Below are 25,010 nucleotides of genomic sequence, written 5' to 3' on the forward strand. Positions count from 1 at the left end.
AATGTTTTATTCTTTTATTAATCTCTAAATATTTGCTAATTTCCTTTGAGAATTTTTTTATTTCACCCATGAATTATTTAGTATTGTGTTGTTTATTTTCCACATATATGTGAATTTCCCAAGCTTGCTTCTATTATTTATTTTAAATTTTATTCCATTGTGGTCTAAGAACATGATATGTATGATTTTAGTCTTTTTAAATTTACTGAGACTTGTTTTATGGCCTATCCTGGAAGATGTTCCATGTGCAGTTGATAAGAATGCATTTTGCTGTTGCCTGGAGTGTTCTACAGATGTCTCTATGGCCACCCAGAATAGTGGTCACCTATGGAGGGGAGGAAGGAAAATATGATTGGGATGGGTTCACAGAGTACCAAGTGGGTTATAATTCTCGATATCTCAAATCTTTGGTGAGTAAATGAGCATCTTAAAATTTCTTTCTAATATATATATGTGTGTGTGTGTGTATATATATATTTATATCTCTCTTCAATACATGTATTTTATTGTAAAATATATTCAGCCAATCATGAGACTGTTTTGTGTCAGTCCTATGTTCTGCTTATAGAGAGTATGACTTGAGGCTCAGGATAGGGTGCAATCATTCTGGATTTTCAAGAGTATCAGCAAGAAAGATGAATATTTGCAATGAGCACAGAGTGGCTTTTGCAACTACTTTCTCACAGCTAAATGAGACGGTGTTTTAAAAAGTTAGAGACAAGAAGGGCATGTTAAAGGAGATACCCATTAGTGGATTCTAGTAGGATTAGAATCTGAGCAGACCTTCCTGTCCCCAGGAGGATTTGGTGTCAGAGAGCATATATAAAGCTATGTCACTGTAGAAGTCTCTCTGCAGGTGAAAAATAATAACCATTGCTTGGTGTTAGCACATTGTATTTAGATCAGCGACCCCACTTTCTAAGTGTCTACAGACAAGTGGCATGGACACATTATAGGATTAGAGAATGTTTTGAGGAGCAACCAAACATTACAATAGAGCCAAGAAATATTTGCAGTGTGGCCAAGAAAGTATAGACTTTATGTCTTGGGCAAGTCAAGAACCTGATGCTGAGATTATTGGTGTCATAAGGAAAGATTATTTTCTGAAATGACTTTTGCAGGGTCAAAATAATGGGGATAACATAGGACATTACATGAAAAGTTCAGAATAAATATCTAAATGGTCCAGAAACAGATTAATATCAGATGACTTTGCATTTCATTTCGAGGAGCAGTCTCCACTCAAATTCTTTTGACTGCAATGATCAAAGGAAAGATCCTTTGATAGGCCAAAAATAGTTTGACATAGTCACCGCTTAAGAAACACTAATGACTTTCACACTGGACATGCAAGTGTGAAAATAAAGGGTACATTTGGGCTTTAGCACAGAGCTGGACATTTTGCTTATAAATTGCATAGTCAGAAAAAAATTCTCTCTGAAAAAAATTGTGAATCAGGGAAAGAGTAGCTAAGACAGAGGCTGGTTCCTAATTACAGTGCCACAAATTAAACAAGAATCTTTATATTTATTGACTTGCCGAGGGCAAGTCTGTCAACTCTGTTGGAGGGCACATTTGGCAAAATTAATGCTAAATGACAGGAATTTTAAGTATGATATTGTATGAACATTTAAATGTGTATTTTTCCAGGTTTCTGGGGGAAAGCACAGAAAAATCACATGAGAACTTTTTATGTACTCAGAAGGACAGTAAGTTAATAAATAGTATGGCAAATCAGAGGAACAATGAAATATGTTTCCTGCCCTTAGGGATTTTATAATCTAGTTATGGAGACACCATCAAGGTGAAGTAATGAGATAAAACTACGTGTAGAGTCAGGGTACAATCCTCAGCAACCTCAGGCTCTGGGTCCTAATAAAGAAGCAGGCCTCTACTTGGCCACCCACGGAACTTCACTCATTCTTACTTGAATGGTTCTCCCTTTAGCTTATATGTAAAAATTGAAATGACTCCTAGCAGGGCTTTGTTATTGAACTTCCTAGAAATTATTTTTTATTTTATTTATTTATTTTTTATTTCTATTTTATTTCCCCAATACTTTTTTTTTTTTTTTTTTTTTTTTTTACTGTACAGCATGGATTCATCCCAGGTTCACAAGGATGGGTCAACATACACAGATCAATCAATGTCATACACCACATTAACAAAAGTCAAAAACCACATGATCATCTCAATAGACACAGAAAAAGCATTTGACAAAGTCCAACATCCATTCATGATAAAAACTCTTAGCAAAGTGGGTATAGAGGGAACATTCCTTAACATAATCAAAGCCATTTATGACACACCCACAGCAAATATAATACTCAATGGAGAAAAGCTGAAAGCCTTCCCACTACAATCTGGAATAAGACAAGGATGCCCACTGTCACCACTGTTATTCAACATAGTACTGGGAGTACTGGAAGTCCTAGCCACTGCAACCATACAAACAAAGGAAATAAAAAGTATCCAAATAGAAAGAGAAGAGGTAAAACTGTCACTGTATGATACTATACATAGAAAACCCTAAGGACTCAACCCAAAAACGACTTGAACTGATCAACAAATTCAGCAAAATAGCAGGATATAAGATTAACATTCAGAAATCAGTCGCATTTCTGTATACTAACAATGAAATATTAGCGCTTTCTACAAATTAAAACCAGGAATTTCAAGGAATGAAAATTGCTTGGAGCAAGAACGTTGAAAGTGATAAAAGGTCAACTAATAGTGAGAAAGGAAATAAATATAAAACCTTTCCTGTACATGACTTTGAAAGCAGAACCAGCTGAGAACATTTAGCCCAAGAGCAAGCAAAACTCTCCCTCTCAGGCTTCCCTCTGTCCATGATGCTGTCCAGTGCCATGGCTGATAGCCATGTGCTGACTTCATCATTAACAACATGTTAATAGCTTCTGTATGTATTTGATTAAGCTGGAAATCGTGTAATACGTTTGGGAACTCTTTCCAACAAAATTAGTTCAAACCCAACCTTTTGGCATGCAAAGGGAATAAGCCTCAGTTCTCAGGGCAGATCACAGTGGACCACCTCATTACCCAACTAACCTCAATAAATGAGGCATTACACTATATCATTGCATCTGCCACTGTATGGTGCAGAACATATTTCCTATATTATTATAAAATAAAAGTATAATATGTTTTTGCAATCTGACAACTTTCATAGTGGTTTCTTAGGTAGCAAATTAGCCAAATTTCAGGCACAATGATGGAAGGATCCTCTAGATCAAATGGCTTATTAAACAGAAAAACTCAAATGAAAATAAATGTATATTTCATATAGGTCTTCTGTTTTAATATGTGAATGTAGAGTTTTCCAGTGTTCTGGGATCGCACACAGCACAATAAAGTGTTGTGTCAATGAATACCTCTCCCCACACATAGTTGGTTTATAAAAGGAGAGCTGTGCATCTAGATTTTTGATCAGAAGGGAGTCTGAGGGGTATTTATCATGATGACAATGCTGATTTGGAGGGAAAAAAAGAAGATAGAGGGAACAGTAACCTAGGCTTCAACAACAGCAGATTTTTCTTTTATTGATTAACTCTTTATTTTGTGGGATTTCAACAGTGAAAGAGACCTGAGAAGCCATAAAATCAATCCCTCAAATTGAAGTTGAAAAAAGCAAATCATCCCTTGCACCCACTGTCTGGTGGTGATTAACATGGGGGCATCTCAGCTACTCTTCTACTGAGCAGTTCTCCCAGGGAATTGAATTTATTTTCATTTACTTATTGGATTCATCCTAAGCACTCAAGGTGCTTTTGAAGGATATGATGCAAATTGTTAGCATCATTTCACGTTTATTGAATTTTAGCATCCTGTGACTTAAAGCAGACTCTAGACTTAATGAGAAAAACATGACATTCCCACTTTATAGAGAGGGTAACCAAGGCAGTTGAGTAGGGAGAAGGACTTGCCCAGAGACAGAAAATACTGAGAGGACCTCAGTACCCAGATAAGTGTCCTTGGTAGATTGCTGTTTTCACTTGAATATAAACTGAATTTTCTGGGAAAATACATATAGGGAAGAAATTAAACTTACTGAGAAAAAAGATTTCATTTTTGAACTCTGGAATGGTAGTTGGTATGTTTAAGCTTAAACACTTGGAGGGGTGGCTGTTAAACCCCCTCAGCCATCATCCTGTTTGCATTTGTCAATAGGTCTCTGCCGATTGGTATCCACCATTCGCCAACAAGAGAAGAGAGGTTCAGGAAAGGGAAAGAGTAAATAGTAAAGGTTATCTTCTATACATGTATAAACTGATGGATATGGTAGATTTTTTTTTCAATATAGAAACTCAAAATCTGTGCCTAATTCTATTTCAGAAAATATTTTGGTTGTGTCAGAAGACCCAGAGCCAGTGGGTTTATTTACAATCTTCTTTTCTGTTGGAATGAATAAAAGGGAATCCTAGACCACAAGAGGATTTTAGCCTCCCAGTTGGAATGCTCCACACCCCTACCATAAACAGAGCTGACTCTGAGCTCTTTCTTTTCTCTTTCCATGGTCATGCCTGTCCACTGTTCTGTTCCAACCCAGACTCTGCTGTGATTTTGACATTGTGTCTCTGGTTGAAGCAGGCTACTTAGAGTCCTGAGCTGAGGTTTGTGTGTGTGGAGGGGTATGTGTCATTCTTTCTTTAGGCTTGGCCTTGCCAATAAGTCTATAAATAGATCACTAATCCTCTATGTGCTTTTCCCTGGGAAATTCCAACTTTGGCTGGAATTTTGTATTTTAGAATTTTCTGTCCATGGAATTAAGTCTATTTCACCTCCTGTTCTCTACCTCCAGTATCTTGTTTTATGCTTTTCCTTTATTTCACATACAGACATTTCTACTGAAGGAGAAAGGAAATGGGAGCAGGGAATGATGAATACTGGAGGTCTATTAATGTATTCAAACCAAAAATGATTATTTTGGATTCATGACTTCTGAAAATATATGTGATGTGCTGGTTCTTCAACATCAGGAACAAGATGAACAATGAGAAAGAGAAAATCTTTGTTGTTTTATTGATCTTCCTTAATTGTATTCTTCCATCACAGAAATAAGCTTGCACGATAGCGTCTGCTTGTACTTGTTGGGGAGATGGATGCTTCTGAATCCATATCTTTCCTGTTGCTTGTACCATTCCTCAGCTCTTGTCAAAGGCAGCCTCTTCTAATACAAAATCATGCAAAACATCTAAAGGTCTTTGGGATTCTAAGTGGATAAGGATTTGTTTCAGAACTGAAAGGACTTTTTTTTTTTTTTTTTTTCCTGACACCATCTGATCTTTTCAGGATAAAAATATGACAGGTCAATACTGTATTGCTCTCCTAGTGACAGCCCTGAAGGGAGTGACCCAGCTGAAAGATCCAGTGCCAAATTAAAGACAGGAGTAATAACAGTTACTTTGCTCCAGCTCAGGAGAATTGATAAACACACCACTCGTGATGATATATATTCCAAGAACGATTAATATCCTAACAGATTGACAAATATTTGCCCTGAAGCCATTTGGAGAAGAAAGTGGTGAATGTTTGGAGAATCAAGGAGACTTCTTGGAAGAGAAGATGTTAGAGACGGGTGTAAAAATTGTCTGTGAAGGAAATAGAGGTTGGGAGTTCCAAGTACAGAGATGGTCAAGGCAAGTCTGTCTGGGGAAAACAAGTGGTCTGACTGTGGGTACATGAGAGAGTGAGAGATGGGGCGAGGAAAGAAGAGCCTAATTGTGGAGGTCCGAAACATTTGTACTTGGACTGGTAAGCAATGCTTTTTAAGCATGAATGTTAATAGGTTTGAAATTTAATAAAATTGGAGTATAGACCAGAAAGACTGGAAGGGAAGGGAAGTAGAAGTAGCAATCAGGACAATTTTTAGTAGCCTACGTGAGAAATCTCAAGGATCTAAGCTAAAGGAAATGCCCAAATGTCATTGGCTGTGTCTTCGCAAAGCCGACACAGCTAGTGATTGAATAAACCATAAATCTCTTCAGAAATTTAATAAAAAAATCTCTGGAAACTCTCTAGAAAAGTACCACATTTGCACATACTTGTACAATGTTGGTTACAGTTTCAGGGTGCTTATAAATCCCTGGGAACCAGTGACCGTTTAGGAACTGATGGACTACCAGTTAGGCATCTTTGAGCCTGGCATTTGATTGGCATTTGAACAATGAATCAGTTGCCCAACAAAAATCGTTTACCACTTTGACATAATGTAGATTGGCATTTCACGCTTTTTTTATGACCTAGTACAGAGCCTGTGGTCAAACAATTTTGGCAACTACTGCATAGCCTATTATCCTCTGGGAGATGAATATTACATAGCGTCATGTTAAATGTCCTGCTGTAAAGAACACTGCCCTAACTCTGTTTACTCCAGCACTTCCAGCCATTAATCTGGTGGTTGTCAGAACCCATCCCTGCAATTTTCATCCAGAAACACCTGCTATATGGTTTCACAGTTTTTAGATATAAATGGAACTTGCTGCCAGGATGTAAAGTCCCTTTACATCTGCCTTCACCTCTCCCAACCCTCCTTCCTGTGAACCAGGAGATAGACATTCTGGTCTTTGCTAACTAGCTGTGTGATCTTGGAAAAATTACTTGTCTCAGAATTCATTTCTGGAAAAGAAGAGCATGAATATCTATGCCCTGTATCGGCGGTTCTCAAACCCAAGCATTCATCAGGGTCAACGTGAAGCCTTCTTAAAGCCCCACACATCTGTTTCTGAGTGTGAAGGCTGGGCTGAGGTCTGAGACTTTACATTACTGTGGAGTTCCCAGGTGGTGCCGATGCTAATGGTCCAGGGACCAAACTTGGAGAGCATCTACTCTAGCATGCTTGAGAGCCTATGAACTCTTAGACTCTTTCCCATGTAAGTCATCTCCTCTCCGGAGCTGGTGACTCACTGCCTCCCTGCTCCCATTTGGGGTCTGTGGTGCTGCAAAGTCCCCATGTGCTATTTTGTGTGATGGTTGTCATCGGTGTTTTTTGAGGAAGACTGTGTCATCATTCCTGTGGTTCTGGCCATTCTCCAGGCCCTGTCAAAGGCAGCCTGTCTAATACAAACAGAATCATACACAACATATAAATGCTTTTAAAAAATTAACCTGTGCATAGAGGGCGCTAATGAAATGCATCACTGTGTGGCTGACATTGTATAAAGCAGACTTTTTTGGATACCACACATTTGATGCATCAAGCCAACATGAGGTTAGCCTTGGTTGTGCAGAGGACCTATTTACATCACATTTCTGTTAGGGGAACACTGCTCTCTTTAAAGCATATGTTAATATAGGTGCTCCTTGAATGTGGAAAGGAAACCTTCTATTCAAAATGCATAGGAGCAGCTTCTGCAAAGCCACTGCTGGGACAAAATGATGACATTGATAAAATTTGACTTTGGGGTGCCTTCACTCACTGTTCAGTCATTTAATAAATATTTACCGATCGTTGGCATATAAGGTATTAAGCTAGATGCTTTGGGGGATACAAAAATAAATCAGATCAAATCCTTGCCAGCAATGGAATTTATAACCATACGGTGTAAGACATCAGATGTGTACTTTCATGAAGACAGTGAGCAGGGCTGCTGCTTTATCGACTGGGCTCAAATGACAGCAAATCTAATTACTAGTTATGTGACCTTGGACAGTTTATGTAACTCTTTAAGCCCCAGTTTCATTAAGGTGGATAGGTAAAATAATGCCCCAGAGGATCAGTTATGGCTCCATGGTAGAAACCCAAATAAAATGCTTTCTACCCTGCTCAGAATATATTATGTGCTCAATAAATATAGTAGTTTTTAGAACTATCATCATAAAAGTGGAATGATGAATATAACAGATAATTTTTGAATGCTTCCTATGTGCCGGATATTGAATTAAGAGTTTTCATGTTTTACTTCATTAGTCCTATACCAACTCTTAAGATACTGATACTATAGTTTTCTTCATTTAGTAGATGAGAAACAGAAGGCCAGGACCTTAAGGAATTCTCCTAAGTACTTCACCTTATGAGTACCTGAGCTGGTATTTAAACAACAGCATTCTGGTTCCAGAACTTGTGCACTTAACCACTTAACCACAGTGCTACTTAAGAAATGCTCCAAGAGGAATAAACAAGATATTTGAGGAAGTCAGAGGTAGGGGTGAAAACTCCTGTCTAGCAGGAACTGCTAAGATGATAAAGGCTTAAAATTTGAGCTGGGACTTGAAAGATAGGGGAGTTTTGGCTCTGCACATTCTCAGCTGCCCTTTTCTTATTCAACATATTTATTTATGCCATAAATATTTGTTCAGTGCTTACCTTGTGCCAGGCATCTTGGTAGGTGCTGAAGATGCAGTAGTAAGAAGGACACAGCATCACTGTCTCAGTGTTCGTGCCCTCATGGAACTTCTGGTCCAGAGGTGGAGGTGGCAATCCAAAAGCACTTAATGAGTAATTACAAAAAAGAAATTTAGAATGCTGTTTAATTCAGGAACTGTGAGGTGAGGGCTTCCTCCATCTCAGGCTAGGCTACATGCTATATAGGGGACCCAAAGTGAAGAAGATATGGATCTGTTCTACTCAATAGTTAGACTTCCCTGGGAAGTATCTTATGTTTTCTTTCTTTTTCTTTTTTCTTTTTTATCTTTTTAGGGCTGCACCCGTGGCAGATGGAGGTTGCCAGGCTAGGGGTCCAATTGGAGGTGTAGCCGCCAGCCTACACCACAGCCACAGCAACACCAGAACTGAGCCACGTCTGCAACCTACACCACAGCTCATGGCAATGCTGGATCCTTAACCCACTGAGCAAGGGCAGGGATGGAACCTGCGTTCTCATGGATGCTAGTCAGATTCGTTTCCACTGAGCCACAGTGGGAACTCCTATTTTATGTTTTCTTATTCATGTTTCTTATAGCTCCCTTCCTGCAGTTGAAATGTCTCTCATCTGAAATCCATTCATTCATAGTCATTTGCGACTCTTAATTTTTAAAAAACCGATGTGATTGGATAACACTTTAAAACTATTGACCCATTTCGCCTTTCCCTCCCCCCTTTTTAAATTTTTTTAAAATTTAATTTAATTTAATTTTTTTTTGTCTTTTTGCTATTTCTTTGGGCCGCTCCCTGCAGCATATGGAGGTTCCCAGGCTAGGGGTCCAATCGGAGCTGTAGCCACCAGCCTACGCCAGAGCCACAGCAACACGGGATCCGAGCCGCGTCTGCAACCTACACCACAGCTCACGGCAACGCCGGATCGTTAACCTACTGAGCAAGGGCAGGGACCGAACCCGCAACCTCATGGTTCCTAGTCTGATTTGTTAACCACTGCGCTACGACGGGAACTCCCCTTTTTTTATTTTTTAACACTCTCTTCTATCATATGCCTCCATTCATGAAGCTAAAGTTTTTGTTCCCCCGTGGCCTAAGGAAATGGATATCACAGGGCAGAAAATTGAAGGACAGGTTGGTCTTTCTGGTTCTAGTTTCTACAAGCCTATGCCATGAAAGGAAGGAATAAGACTCTTGGCATAACCCACTCCAGTTGGAAAAGGCTTCCTGGGCAGGGAATGCCTTTAGCAATGTTGGGAAATGACTGGGATTAAATATCTGCCACCTCAGCTGTGAATGAGGAATTGAAAAGAGATTCGGTTAAAATATAGAACAATAAAGGTGAATACTTCTTGCCTGATTGCATCGGTGAACGATATTGGAATCCATTTCACTGATTCATACTAAGAAGATTTACAATGCTTTCCAGATGATTTTGAATTTCAGCAGGGATTTTTAATATCAGATTCACCCATTCCACAAATATTTACTGAACATCTATCCACCATGTGCCAGGGAAGTTAGAGGCTAGAGGGTGAAGCAAGAATAGACACCGTTCTTCCTGAAAATCTTTACCTTCAAGGCAGAAAGTCATTAATCAACTAATTACACAAATGGATGTGAAATTACAAGGGTGGAAACTGCCACTGAGGAAAAATATACATGGACTGTAAAGCAGAGGGATCTGACCTCTTCTGGGGGGATTTGAGAAGTCTCTCTGAGAAGTGACATTTGAATTGAGACCTGAAAATGAACAGGAGCTAATTAGGTAAGGAGGAGAAGAGAGTGTCAGCATCCTTGGCTGACAGGATTCCAAACTCTTCATGTGGTGGCAGAGCCACTAGAAAAAAAAAACCTTAGTTGCAAGGAGGGGAGAGGGAGACTTCTGATTAGAAATGAGGGCAGCTACTGACATAAAGGGCTTCCCTGCATTTGCAGGCATATGTGCATGGGTGCTGCTTTTGTGCCGTTCCCATTATCTTTGTGAGCGTCACCTTGAGGCCTCAAAGCTCAAGATGTCAAAGGCTTAACTCCTCATCTTCCCCCAAATCTGCCCTGAGCATCAAGCATCCCATCTTGACAAACATTGGCTCTGTCTTTGTGTTTTGTATATGCCAGGACCCTCAGCATCATCCTTTCCTCATCCTTCTTCCTCATCACCTGATGTCCAATCAATCTCCAAGTTCCATCAATTCTGTCTCATTAATTTCTCCTGCAACTAAATCACTCCACTCCACTCCCACTGCCTTAGCTGGGGGTCAACACCCTTCCACTGCATCTCTGTGCAGACTGAACTCCTTTGCATTCTTTTAAGAAACAGCATCTTTCCTCAGTCCTGAATCCTCCTCCCCTCCTGTCTGTCCTCAACTAAGAAGCTTCTGTTCATTCCCCAGGATGCCTTTCTTTTGAGAATCCCTCCAGGGCCATTAGCCACAACAACTATGGAAATAAAGTTGACTTTTTCTCCTTTGTGTTCACTTTGAGTACCTTGTCATGCTCATCCCTGTTAATTACTTATTTATTCATCTGTCTAGACCTGGCTGCCTAATATGGTGGTTTTTAATGACCTGTGATATGAAACCCTTGAAATGTAGCTAGGATGAACTGAGATATACTGTATGTGTAAAATACCGTATTTCAAAGACATAGTACAAAAAAGGCAAACTAATAATTTTTTCACTCGTTAGTAAATATTCATATGAATTAAAATTTTTTTCTTGTGACTTCATTTTTAAATTGTGAAACAAAGCATATATTAAAAAATTTATGAAAACTTACATATTTGGTTTAATACACAAAACTGAAACAAACTGTGACCCCTACATCCCAAGCCAGGAAATAGGGTATTGTCAGTACTTCAGCTGCCTCCATATCCTTCCCTAGTTGCATCTTTCTTTGATCCACCCACTCTATTGTGGAAATCATTCTTTTGCTTTCTTTATAGTTTTATCACATGATAACCCTGTTAATGATGTATCAGTTGGCTTCTAATTGATTTTGAATTTTATATAAGTAGAATTGTGATATGTGTACATTCTTTTGCTCAGCATTGTTTTTGAGATTCATTCAGGTTGATGCTCAGAGTTGCTTATAATTTTTAATGCTGGTTGATAATATTTTGGATATATCAAGTCAAATAAATATATTATTAAGATGACAGTCATCTGATGCTTTTTACTTTTTAAAACATGCCTACTAGAAAATGTAAAAGTATATGTATGGGGTGTTCCTGTTGTGCCTCAGCGGAAATGAATCTGACTAGTATCCATTAGGATGCAGGTTTGATCCCTGGCCTTGCTCAGTGGGTTAAGGATCTGGTGTTGCCATGAGGTCACAGATGCAGCTTGGATCTGGCATTGCTGTGGCTGTGGTGTAGGCTGGCAACTCCAGGTCTGATTTGACCACTAGCCTGAAAACCTCCATGTGCTATGGGTGCGGCCATAAAAAGACAAAAAAAAAAAAAAAAGTATATATATGGCTCACATTTGTGCCTCACATCTTATTCCTATTGGATGGTACTGTTCTAGACTCAGCTAGAGCAGGGCTCAGCAAACTGTGGTCCATGGGCCAAATCTGGCCTGCCACCTCTTTTCGTAAATGAAGTTTCATTGGAACACAGCCAAGCTCATTATGTATTGTCAGTGGCTCTTTCCCACCACAACAGCAGAATTAAGCAGTCATGATAGAAACTATATGGCCCACAAGTCTAAAATATTTACTCTTGGCCCTTCTCAGGCCAAGAGTTTGCTGACTTCTGTCCTAGAAGGATGGTACTATTTTTTACTCATCATTGTATCTCAAATCATTGCCAATACCTGGCACTCAGTAAATGTCTGCTTAGTGAATAACTGTCTATCCAGTAGATGCTTGATTGTTGTTTGCTTTTTAGAGTATAGTTGATTTATACTGTTGTGTCAGTTTCTGCTATGCAGCATAGTGATCTAGTCATACATGCACATATACATTCTTTTTCTCATACTATCTTCCATCATGTTCTATCCCAAGTGACTGGCTATAGTTCCCTGTGATGTACAGTAGGATCTCATTGCTTATCCATTCTAAATGTAATGGTTTGCATCTACCAACCCAAACTCCCCGTCTGGTAGATGTTTGTTGAATGAACAAGCTTGAGAATTAACATTGGCAGGGTCATCCCTAAAATTAGTTTATGATGCACATCTGTGGTGATCATATGACTCAAACTAAAAGTTGAAATAAGACTTGATAAATAGTTATATAATTGTTATGTCATATATAATACTTAAAATCAAAACACCCTGTAAAAACCCAGAATATGTGGTCTGCACTTCCATCGTCATCAAATATCTTGATTTTGGAGTAGGCAGAGTTATTTTAATTATACCTGAAATGGGATGGAGTGTTGTGTAAGACAGAAAGAATTTTCTCATAGGTTGGATATTGGATTAAGGGTTTAGGCCATTACATCCTTTATTGTCCCATGTGACTAGTCACCCTGATAGAGAGCTGTGTGCTCTGTTGGTAGTGTAGAAGAAAATCTGAAAACCAAAGGGCAGAGTGATGATGGAGGCTAAAGACCAGCAGAGAAGAAACACCCAGGATGGCAATATTTTATTTTATTTTTTATTTTTTTGTCTCTTTGTCTCTTTAGGGCCATACCCACGGCATTTGGGGGTTCCCAGGCTAGGGGTCCAATCGGAGCTGTAGCTGCTGGCCTACGCCAGAGCCACAGCAATGTAGGATCTGAGCCTCGTCTGCAACCTACACCACAGCTCACAGCAGCACTGGATCCTTAACCCACTGATCGAGGCCAGAGATGGAGCCTACCTCTTCACGGATGCTAGTTGGGTTCATTAACCGCTGAGCCATGAGAGGAATGCTGTCCGGAAGGCAATATTTTAATTTTTTTGCAAGAGATCCTATCTTCCAGAAGGAATTCCTAGATGCAGCTTTCCTGTAGGTTCATCCTATACAAGCTCTCTACAGGCAGTTTTTGCCTGGAAGTGTAAAGCAGCAAATCACATGGAAATCCAAATCGGTTTGTGTACATAGGAATTAATTCTTACATCTTAAAAATGGGGCTGAGAATGAGTGTTGGAAGAGAATTAAGTACATCTTCACACTTTGATCCAAATATACTCCTGTCATTTATTCTCTGCTCACAAATCTGCAGCTGTTAGAAGATACAAAATCATTTTTCTTTCCTCTGTCAAATTGTTGATGAAAATGATTTTTACAAAATTGAAACATCCAGAGTTACCATAGATGAGAATCAAATTTCAGGTCTTGGTTATGCAACATTATCTCATCTCACACGAACCAGTCATTTTTTAAAAAATCATAACATTTCTCAGTGTTAAATTGAATCTTTTATTTTTTAGTAATTAAAGTTGTAAAAGCAACTTGATGTATTCATTGGAGTGGGTAGACAAGCCTCAGAGCTTTTCTGAAGGGAGGCAGAGGGTTTTCTTTCATTAGAGCGTATTTGGGAAGCAAACAAAAGAATGAGAGTGATATTCATTAGTAACATATGTGGTCAGTATAGAAAGAGAATATTCAATATTTGATCATTTTTACTTTAGCTGTTTCAGAGAAAGAGATTAAAAAGTTGATAAAATCAGAGTTAAATCTGTCCACCCACCCACTCATCCATCAATACACAACAGCTGCTTATTAAATTTATTAAGTTGCATTTATTTTTTGTTTATTTTATTTTTTGCTTTTGAGGGCCATACCTGTGGCGTGTGCAAATTCCCAGGGTAGGGGTCGAGTTGGAGCCACAGCTGTCAGCCTACACCACAGCCACAGCAACACAGGATCCAAGTCGTGTCTGCAAACTGTCCCACAGCTCACGGCAACACCAGATCCCTGATCCACTGAGCGAGGTAGGGATCCAACCTGCATCCTCATGGATACTAGTTGGATTCGTTTCTGCTGTGCCACAATGGGAATTCCCTTAAGTTGCACTTATTAAAGTACTATTTGTCCAGCTCTGTAGTAGGTATTATGGGAGACACAAGTGAAAGACAATTTTATGAGTCTAAGTAGATTCTTAGAATGCTACTTGTGAAGATGATGCTATAGTAATTCAACACAGTATTTTTGCCATAAAGAAATGATTATAAGGTGATTTGTGTAATGGAATTTTAGAGGAATATGAATGTGGGCCACAAAACCCTAGTTCTGAGTCCAGTAATTTTTCTCCTGATGCCAGTTGGTTAAGTCAGATGTATCTATAAAAAGTTAGAGAATAAATAATTGCAGGCCATCATGTAAGCAAATGTGGGGATCACTGGATGTGCCTGATCTATGGGGCTTTAAGATGATCCATCAGTGAGCAAGGTAAAATGAAGATTGAAAGATAGAGGTGGGTGTGGGGCTAGCCTAAAAGAAAATACAGAGCTAGAGATCATACTTGCTAGAAAGAAGATGTTCTAGGTGTGACAAACAAAAGAAACAAATGCAGGGGGAGAGGAACTCAGAAGAGGAGAAGGGAGTGAGAGACAGTTAGATTAGACAAGAATGAACAGAAATGATGGAGGTGACCTTGAGCAGAGCAGAGGCTGCTGTGGAGAAGCTGGTGGGATGAGGTTGGGTCAGTGCGGTGAAAGCTTTGATGTAAGAAGGTTGAGTGCCTGCTGGAAAAGTTTTTTCTATTAGTAAGAAGCTAAAGTGTAAGCCAGGTTTGGAGAAGATTTATTCACTGTATTCCCACTCTAGAGAAAGACATAGTATTCCTCAAGGACCCAATCAGAAACCTAAAAGGAAAGAGAAATCATTCTGGCAAATTAAATAAATATGGCAGTAAGTGTATCATGTTTTCTTTTCATATCTTTATATTGCACACCACTTCCTGATGTTTGATCAAAACTTACTAGTTTGGTGGGAAACTCTAAATGAGAAGATTTGAAAAACCCAGGGAAAACTAACAACATTAAGGATTTGCACGCATTCATTGTCAGAAATAGTCAATTTCTACTCCATTGGGTTTTGGAATTTTTAAAGGTTTTGATATACTGCTCAAATTATGGTTTATGTGGGATGAAATGCATCTTTAAACATTACACTGTCGCAATAATATCTACAAATCACTCAGAACACCATTACTGGCAGATAGTAAATATTTTATATCTTATTGAAAAATAATATTTTTCTTATGAAGTATTGGAATCATATTCCTTTTAGGCTCTTCCCAAGAGTCTCCCATGAGAGGCTTCAAAAAATAATCAGGCCTAAAGCTTCATCATACAAATTTGCCAGTGAATTTTCAGGTCAGGCATTTTGGGTTTGGATTTTCACTTCCATGGATTTGGCATACCAGATTCCGCTCTACATCATCACTGAATGTAGCCACTGCCTAGATGTGTGGAACTGGTCTGGAAAAGCAACCTATAGCTCTTCTTTTCCCCCTCATTTCCTATAATGTAAGTAGAACATTTATATCTACAAAAATAATGCTAACTTTCAGCTATTTATCCAACTCCTTTTGAGTCTGCAGAAGACGACCAGTCATTGTGATGAGGCTCTTTGAACTGCACTGCTGTTGCTGTCATTAGCTCCATAAATGACTTACCTTTCAGTGATGTGGGATGGTGGGGACAGAGGGAAAACATGGACATTCATTGCTGGTTGTTACTGAAAAGGTGAAGTTGGAGAAAATAAGCAGAGATGTAATTTACCCTTTATCTCCTGAAGACTTGGCTTGAGTAATTGGCTGCCTCAATATGTCCTTAAACATCGTTCCTTGTCCTTTTTCAAGGGCTGGATAATGTAATGAGGGAAACAGACATGAATAGACAGCTTGTGCAATGGAAGGCAAACTATAAAGTGGACTAAACAAAGCACCATACGTCTGTCAGATGTGCCCTCTTTTCCAAGTTGATAGAGAGGATTGACTACTCATTTTCATTTCACATGCACACTTTTCTAAAGATAAGCATATTTTTAGACCGTGACATGGGGTTACGATCATTCTCCTCATCTTCACGTATGGGCAGGACATCTGAATAGATGGCAAGAAGATGTTTCTGTGCTCATTCTTAGTGTAGCTAAGGGTGTGGGAAGGGGCATTCAAACTTTGTTGGTAGTAGGGTGTGTCAGAGGGTATTGGTCAACTCTCTGGAAGCAGTTTGGTAATATGCTCCATGAAGGTCTGAATTAGTACTCAACCCCATTGCCTAAAATCCAACTTGCATAAATGCCAAAATCTTTAAAATTCTGCATATGGTTTGATGCACAAATATAAGAATATATGTGAATCTATTACATGTGAATTCTATTATAAGAATATATGTGAATCATGTGAATCTACTATAAAGATTTAGTTGTAAGAATATACATTTATTTATATTGTTGTTTATCATATTAAGAGTTCAAAACAGCTCAGTTAAGTTTAACAGTATGAGGTTTAGTAAAAATTATATAACATCCCTACTATGGACAGTTATGTAATTTTTACTAAACACAGTCACAAATGATGATGTTGCCAAAAATATTTATATAGATGATACAGAAAAATGCATGAGACTGTTTTATAAGTAGGTCATAAAACAGTGCATAGGAGATTAATCCATTGTTCTAAGATGATAAAATAAAAAGTTTTTTAAAGATGTCAAAGAAAGGAGTTTACTACAGGCTGAGGTATTGCCTCAAATAACAACAAAAAACTTCAAAATTTTATTGGCTTAAAATAGCAACTATTTAGCCAATTGGCTTTGTGAATTAGCAGAGAAACTCTGCTTATCATAGCTGCTCAGGTTCCCAGAATGAAGCAAGCATCAGAATCAGTGCTGATCATGAGGCCATGTGGAAAAGAGCTCTGGAAGGTTTCCCACTAGGAAATAAAAGCTGTAACATGGAAGAAAAAGATGACACTTCTGCCCACAACCCATCGGCCAGATCGAGTCACAGGTCGCACACACCTGAAAAGGAGCAAGGAATTATAAACCTCTCATGTAATTGGGGATGAGAGAATTAGAAATACTTGGCAAGTAGCACTAAAGATACCACTTCTGGTATCAATTGTTCATCTCACTTGGTCTGTTCCTGAGGAGACAATCCAAAGGTCCTGTCTAGTCAAGATATCCAACTCCAGGCCTTTGATGTCTGGGTGGTGCCTGATGACCTAGATGTGGCTCCTTTTGATTTTCCAACCAACCGAAAGAACAGATTATCTCTTCCTCCCAACGCACAGTACAGAGTGGTAGACTAGGGACAGGGTGTCTGTAGCACTCCCATTTGGAAAGAGGAAATCACTGGTTGACATCAGTCCTAAGATCTAACTGCAGGTACCAGTGCCCTGGGGAAAAGGCAAGCTTCTTGATTAGGTTCTGACTAACTCTTGAGAAAGGGTTCTCCAATCCATATTCCATAGAGACCTAACACCTCCCCTTTAGGAGTCTTTTCTTTTTTCTCTCATTGGCCTTTGCTCCATCTGAAAAGTGCACTGTAGAATTTGTCCTCCTTCAGAGATGAGACGCTTAGACTGAAAATGCTTATGGAAATTCACGAGCTCAAGTGTTGTTAAGGTTGCTGTCTTTAGATTGCACAAAACTATTATACACTCCTAGTTTTTTTGGCTGGAAAACATTCCAAAAAAATTAATCAACTTCTTTTTATGGTTGATTCTGGTCAGTTCCCTGTGCCAATAGTCGTACACACAGTGCTTTATTGAGACATCCCTTTCTATGTTTCATCTTTACTATGTTGATTTATTCTTCCACAGAAGGCCATGTTTTAATCTTTCAGTCTTTCACCAACTGCTGATGAGAAACAGTTGCCTCTTCTAATCCTGCAAGTCTCCAAATTCTTTGGACCATCTCTGTTACGTTCTGTACTTGCTTACAAATCAAGTAATTGTAAGCACATTGTTTTTAATGCAGTACCTTTGCAAATGCAGCCAACAGTAGTAAACACCTAATATAAAAGTTCTGTTTCCCAGTTATTTCCTGTAAAGCTACAAGTTCTCAAAGAGTATTACCTGCCTTTGAAATTACCACAGGTGACAGTTTTGCAAAACAGATAAACTGTGAATAACTTGTTATCTGTCTAGCTGCAACCAAAGATTCTTTGCTACCTGCCACCTGACGGCTGACCCAGTGCCACAGACCTTAGGTTTCTGACATATTCCAATTCTAAGTACTTATTTAGTATTGACCAGAGTAAGAGAGATCTGGCCTTCCATTTTGTAGGTCCCTGAAATTTTATTGTCATCAAGTGATTTTGTCCAGTTTGAAGGAAATACACACTTAAACTCATAAGAGATTATGGATAAAAGTGCTGATTTGTTAATTTAAAATTGAAAGTCTGTTAAGTAGCTAAAATATCTGTGTTCTCTAACCAGAACATATTATTCCAAGTCAAGAGATTGCAGAAACCATTACTTTAATCTGAATGTATCCTGATTACTAAGTGTTAATGGGTTGCTTGATCATGAGTGGATGTCGTTGTGGAATATTCATCCAGTCTCTGTAGAGGCTTGACCTTGGTTATGTTACAGCAGAGCTCAGCTCTTAGTTGAGTGGAATGCTTTCGGACAGGACCCTCTTCTTGTAGCTTGCATTCTGGGAGGTAGAGACAGACAACAAATGGGGAACACAAAATAATACTTACCACATAATCCACGTGCATTTTAAATAATGAAACGGGGTGATGAGATGCTGTAGAACCTTGGGGGAGGGAATAGATGAAGCGATTTTAGCTAGAATCACCACTTGGAAGTCATTCCAAGGCAGTGGCATTAAAGCCAAGATTCAAATGAGGGGAAAAGGGTAAAGATAGAAGATCTGATGAAAGAAACCTCCTTGACGAAGGAAGAGCAGGTTCAAAAGGCCAGTGATTTGAATGAGCTCAATGTGTTGGAAGGATAGAAAGGGGGCCTGGGAATGAAGAGAATGGTGAGGAGAGAGGTGTGTGGTCATGTCTGAGAGACTGGCCAGAGATGTACCATGTACAGCTTCATTGGTCATGTTGAGGGAGTTGGTATTTTACTCTAGGTCCATTGGAACCACTGGAGACTTTTAACCAGTAGATCAATTTGATCTGTTTTTTTGCTTCAAGATCACTCTGGCTGACTGTATGGAAAGTCAACTCTTCCAGGAAAAGAGTGGAATCGCAGCCAAGATCTGAGATATTGGTCACCTGGATCAAGGCTATAGCAAAGGAGATGATGTAAAGTGATGGAATCCTGAAAATATTTTGGAGATAAAGAGTTGGCAAATTTGCAGGTGGCTTGAGAGACATGAGGAAAAGTAAGAAAATGAAGGCAGTTTCAAGTTTTTTGGCTCAAGAAACTTGGTGGTAGTGATGCCATTAACTGTGATAAGGAAGACATCTATGGGTAAATCAGAATTTTATTTTGGACATACTAAATTTAAGATGTCTATTAGACAGCCAAGGGGCGATGTCAAGTAGGATATATAAATCTAGAGCCCAGGGGAGTGTTAAGAGCTGGAGATAGAGATTTATGAGTCATAGTATAAAAAAAAAATCTTATTTTAAGCCATAGAGCAGGATGAGATCACCTAGAAAAGAAATTTGAAGAGTAAAGAATGTGGACAATGGAGTTAAGGGTTGGCAGAGGAAGAGGAATCAGAACTAGAAATTAAGAAGGAGCAAAGTTGGGGTTGGAAGAAAATCAGGAGTGGGCAGTGTTCTGAAACCTAAGCCGAGATAGATAGTCAAGTGCTGAAACTTGGTGAATGCCCTAAATCCAGCTTTCTGATTTGCATTTCCCCCAAACAGCTGCAATACCATGCCCCTCTCTCTAGCATTTGGTCCTACTGGAAAGGAGGCTAATTAAAGAATAGAACTTGTTTGTACTATCCCCTTTGGGCCAGTTAGATTAAGAGGTGGATGTAGTGGCATCTTGGTGAATCAGGAGGATCTTGGATCTCTGACTCATCTTTGACATTACTGGTGGTTACTGCTCACTAGCTGTGGGAATGTGGGAAGGTTACATAACCCCTCAGAACCTTGGCTTCCTCATTTGCTATCTGGGGATGGCAATACTCATATTAGTCTCGTTGTGGGAATTGATTAATATAATGTATACAAAGCACTAAACTCAGGGCCTGGGAAAAAGTAATTAGATCACAAATGCTACCTTCTGGAAACTTCTCTGGTGATAGAGTTCCTAGGACTTGATGCTTCCACTGCTATGCCCTGGGTTCGATCCCTGGTATGGGAACTGAGATTCCCATATCAAGCTGCTGCACATGGCAGCAAACAAAAACAAATACAAACACAAACACAAACAAAAAAACCCAAATGGTAGCTTTTTATTAATTTTTTCTGATAATGATTGGCTAATTATGGAAATGGGTCACTATCAGGTAATCCTGGGAAGGTGAGTTGGTTAATTTTTAGGACCATATTAGAGAGATAATGCCTGTATACTGTTGTTATAGGAATGGTGCCAATCACTCAATGTATAATTAATTATTTCCTCCCACTCCATCCCCCACTACTATGTACTCACCCTTTTGAGTCAGGATGTGTAAAACTCAGATAAATGATGTTTTAAGAGATGGCTCATTGCTGATAGAAATATACCCATGTGCTTCTCCATGAAGAATTATCCAGGCCTTGCAGTGTATCAGGATGCCAGTGAGCATAAAAATAGGAAGAGTGGCCTCTGAAGAGTCAAGAGAGGATCATGAACTTTGTTAAAATAAGCAGGTAAGTCCCCATCTTCAGGCAGCTCACAAGTCTGTCTTATCCTCTGAAGCACAAGAGAGTAGGTCAGAGATATAATTGAGCAAGTATCTCAGATTCATTTTCCAGAAAATGAGGCCATTAGCTCTAGCTGTTCTCTGAGAGGTTTTTGTTAAGCATAACAATTCTTCTGAAACTGTTACCATTCCCCTTATGGTCCCTCTGTGCCAGCCACTTTTGTCTGTGGAAGCATTTGGGTGGCAGTGGCTTCCCTGGAGTGGGATGGAGATACAGCAACTCCCTTCCTCCAAACTAACACTCCCAGTCTTTCAGGCCATCTCATCTCAAGTTTTTAAATAATCCATTCTATCTATCTGTCTATCTATCTATCTATCTATCTGACTGGATCACTATGCTGTGAAATTGATATAACACTATAAATCAAGTATATGCTAATAAATAATAATAAAATGAAAAAGAAATACCAACCTCCCAATCCCTCCCACTCCCTCCCCCTGGACAACCACAAGTCTCTTCTTCAAGTCCATGATTTTCTTTTCTGTGGAAAGTTTCATTTGTGCTGTATATTAGATACCAGATATGAGTATAACAATAAAAAAATTTAAAAAATAAAATATTTTCTAAAGATGAGTAAAATAAGATAATATAATGATAACAGTAGAAAGGAAACTTAATTATACAAGTCTGTGAGATATATCTAAGCTAATATTTGGAAATAGTCCATGGATATGAGGCATTTTGAAAATTTTACCTTTGTGGATCAATCTCAGACTGACCAACCTGGAATCTTCGTAGGTGTGGCCTAGGAAGCTGATTAAAAAAATTAAAAAAACAAATAGAATAATAATGTAAAAAAAAATAATACCTTTACCACACCCCTCTCTCAACACACATACCTATTTTTCAATTCAAAATAACCTGTTAAATTAATATTCCCTTTCTATATACTAACAATGAAATATCAGAAAAAGAAATCAGAGAAACCATACCATTTACTGTCACATCACAAAGAATAAAATATCTAGGAATAAACCTACCTAAAGAGACAAAAGATCTATACTCTCAAAACTATAAGATGCTGATGAAGGAATCGAAGATGACACAAACAGATGGAAAAATATACCATGCTCTTGGATTGGAAGACTCAATGTTGTCAAAATGGCTATACTACCCAAGGCAATCTACAGAGTCAATGCAGTCCCTATCAAATTACCAAGGACATTCTTCACAGGACTACACAGAATATTTTAAAGTTTATATGGAAGCACAAGAGACCCCAAATAGCCAAAGCAATATTGAAAAAGAAAATGAAAATGGAGGAATCAAGCTTCCTGACTTCAGAAAATACTGCAAAGCTACAGTTAGAAAAACAATATGGTACTGGCACAAAAACAGAAATATAGATCAATGGAACCAGGATAGAAAGCCTAGAAATAAACCCAAGCACCTATGGTCAACTAATCTATGACAAAGGAGGCAAGAACATACAGTGGAAGAAAGTCTCTTCAATAAATGGTGCTGGGGAAAATGGAAAGCTACATATGAAAGAATGAAAATAGAACACTCTATAGAAAAAATAAAAATCTTTAAAAAAACTCAAAAAGAAAAACAAAACAAATGACAGGGCATTGTAAATCAACTATAATAAAAAAATAAAATCTTAAAAAAAGAAATGAAAAACAAGCAAAAGAATACTCTTCAACACCATACACAAAAATAAACTCAGAATGAGTTAAAGACCTAAGTATAAGGCCAGATACTATAAAAATGCTAAAGGAAAACATAGGCAGAATGCTCTTTGACATAAATCACAGCAACATTTTGTTTGATCCACCTCCTAGAATAAAGACAATAAAGTCATGAATAAACCAATGGAAACTAATTAAACTCAAAAACTTGTATGATCATTATACAACTACAGGTGTGATAAATTCATTTGAGTAATAAAAAATAAATAAATTATAAAAAAAGCTTTTGCACGGCAAAGGAAACCATTAAAAAAATGAAAAGACAACCCACAGAGTGGGAGAAAATCTTTTCAAATAATTCAACAGGCAAACACCTAATATCCCAAATATACAGACAACTCATACAGCTCAACAATAGAAAAACAAAAAACCCAATTGAAAAATGGGCAGAAGACCTAAATAGACAATTCTCCAAAGAATGCATGCAAAATCATGGACTTGGAGAAGAGACTTGTGGCTGCCTGATGGGAGAGGGAGGGAGTGGGAGGGATTGGGAGCTTGGGCTTATCAGACACAACTTAGAATAGATTTACAAGGAGATCCTGCTGAATAGCATTGAGAACTATGTCTAGATACTCATGTTGCAACAGAAGAAAGGGTGGGGGAAAAAATGTAGTTGTAATGTATACATGTAAGGATAACCTGACCCCCTTGCTGTACAGTGGGAAAATAAAAAAAAAAAAAAGAAAGAAAAAAAAAAGAGAGAAAGAGAAATGAAAACAAAATAAAAAATAAAAAAAATTAAAAAAACAAAGAAGACATGCAGATGGCCAACAGGCGCATGAAAAAAATGCTCAACCTCACTAATTATTAGAGAATTGGAAATCAAAACTATAATAAGGTACCACCTCACACTGCTCAGAATGGCCATCATTAGCAAGTCAACAATTAAATGCTGGAGAGGGTGTGGAGAAAGGGTACCCTTCTTCACTGTTGGTGGGAATGTTACTTGGTACAACCACTATGGGAAACAGTATGGAGGTACCTCAGAAAACTAAATATAGAACTACCATATGACCCAGCAATCCCACTCCTGGGCATGTATACAGACAAAACTTTCATTGAAAAAGATATATGCACCCTTACATTCATTGCTGTGCTATGCACAATAGCCAAGATATGGAAAAAAACCTACATGTCCCTCGAGATAAATGGATTAAGATGTAATATAGAAATTAGAACATGTCCTAACACTATGCCCAAAAATAAACTCAAAATGGATTAAAGACCTAAATATAAGACCAGATACTATAAAACTCTCAAAGGAAAACATAGGCTGAACATTCTGACATAAAGCACAGCAAAATCTTCTCAGATCCACCTCCTAGAATAATGACAATAAAAAATAAATAAATTGACTTAGTTAAACTCAAAAATTTCTGCACAGCAAAGGAAACCCTAAACAAAAAGACAACACACAGAATAGGAGAAAATATTTGTAAAAGAAGCAACTGACAAGGAATTAATCTCTTAAATTTGTAAACATCTCCTGCAGCTCAATACAAAAAGCAAACAACCCCATTAAAAAATGGGCAGAAGATCAGAGTTCTCATTGTGGCACAGCGGAAACAAATCTGACTAGGAACCATGAGGTTGCAGGTTCAGTCCCTGGCCTCGCTCAGTGGGTTAAGGATCTGGCGTTGCCATGAGCTGTGGTGTAGGTTGCAGTTGTGGCTTAGATCTGGCATTGATGTGGCTCTGGCGTGGGCTGGCGGCAACAGCTCCGATTAGAACTCTAGCCTGGGAACTTCCATATGCTGTGGGTATGGCCCTAAAAGGACACAAGACAAAAAAAAAAAAAAAAAAATTTAGGCAGAAGATCTCAACAGACGATTCTCCAAAGAAGACATACAGATGGCCAAAAAAACACATGAAAAGATGTTCAACATCCCTCATTATTAGAGAAATGCAAATCAAAACCACTATGAGGTACCACCTTACACTAGCCAGAATGCCCGTCATCAAAAAGTCTACAAACCATAAACACTGGAGAGGATGTGGGGAAAAGGGAGCCCTACTACACTGTTGGTGGGATGTAAATTGGTGCAACCACTGTGGATAATAGTATGGATATTCCTCAGAAAACTAAAAATAGAATTACCAGTTGACCCAGAAATCCCACTCCTGGGCTTCTATCCATAGAAAACCATGACTTGAAAAGATATATGTATTCCAATGTTCATTGCAGCACTATAAACAATAGCTAAGACATGGAAACAACCTAAATGCCCACGAAGAGAGGAGTGGTTAAAGAGCATTGGTACATATACACAATG

General features: G+C 38.5%; 1 protein-coding gene across 3 annotated transcripts in view; it reads left to right on the forward strand.

The window, feature by feature from the left end:
- The window catches only part of LOC110260233 (uncharacterized), a 748,649-nt gene that overhangs the window by 100,594 nt on the left and 623,045 nt on the right, over positions 1–25,010 (forward strand). The window contains exon 1 of one of the 3 annotated variants that reach the window (XR_014843471.1): positions 15,573–15,735. The exons of the other annotated variants lie outside the window; for them this stretch is intronic. The gene's annotated coding sequence lies outside the window, so the exon portion shown is untranslated. Of the gene's footprint in view, positions 1–15,572; positions 15,736–25,010 lie in introns of those variants that run through there. 3 annotated transcript variants of the gene reach the window in all.

This window comes from Sus scrofa, chromosome 4 (genome assembly GCF_054392235.1).
Source record: "Sus scrofa isolate SSC_HxYL_T2T_F1_AM1 chromosome 4, Sscrofa_HxYL_maternal_Yorkshire_Landrace_v2.0, whole genome shotgun sequence".
Taxonomy (NCBI): domain Eukaryota; kingdom Metazoa; phylum Chordata; class Mammalia; order Artiodactyla; family Suidae; genus Sus; species Sus scrofa.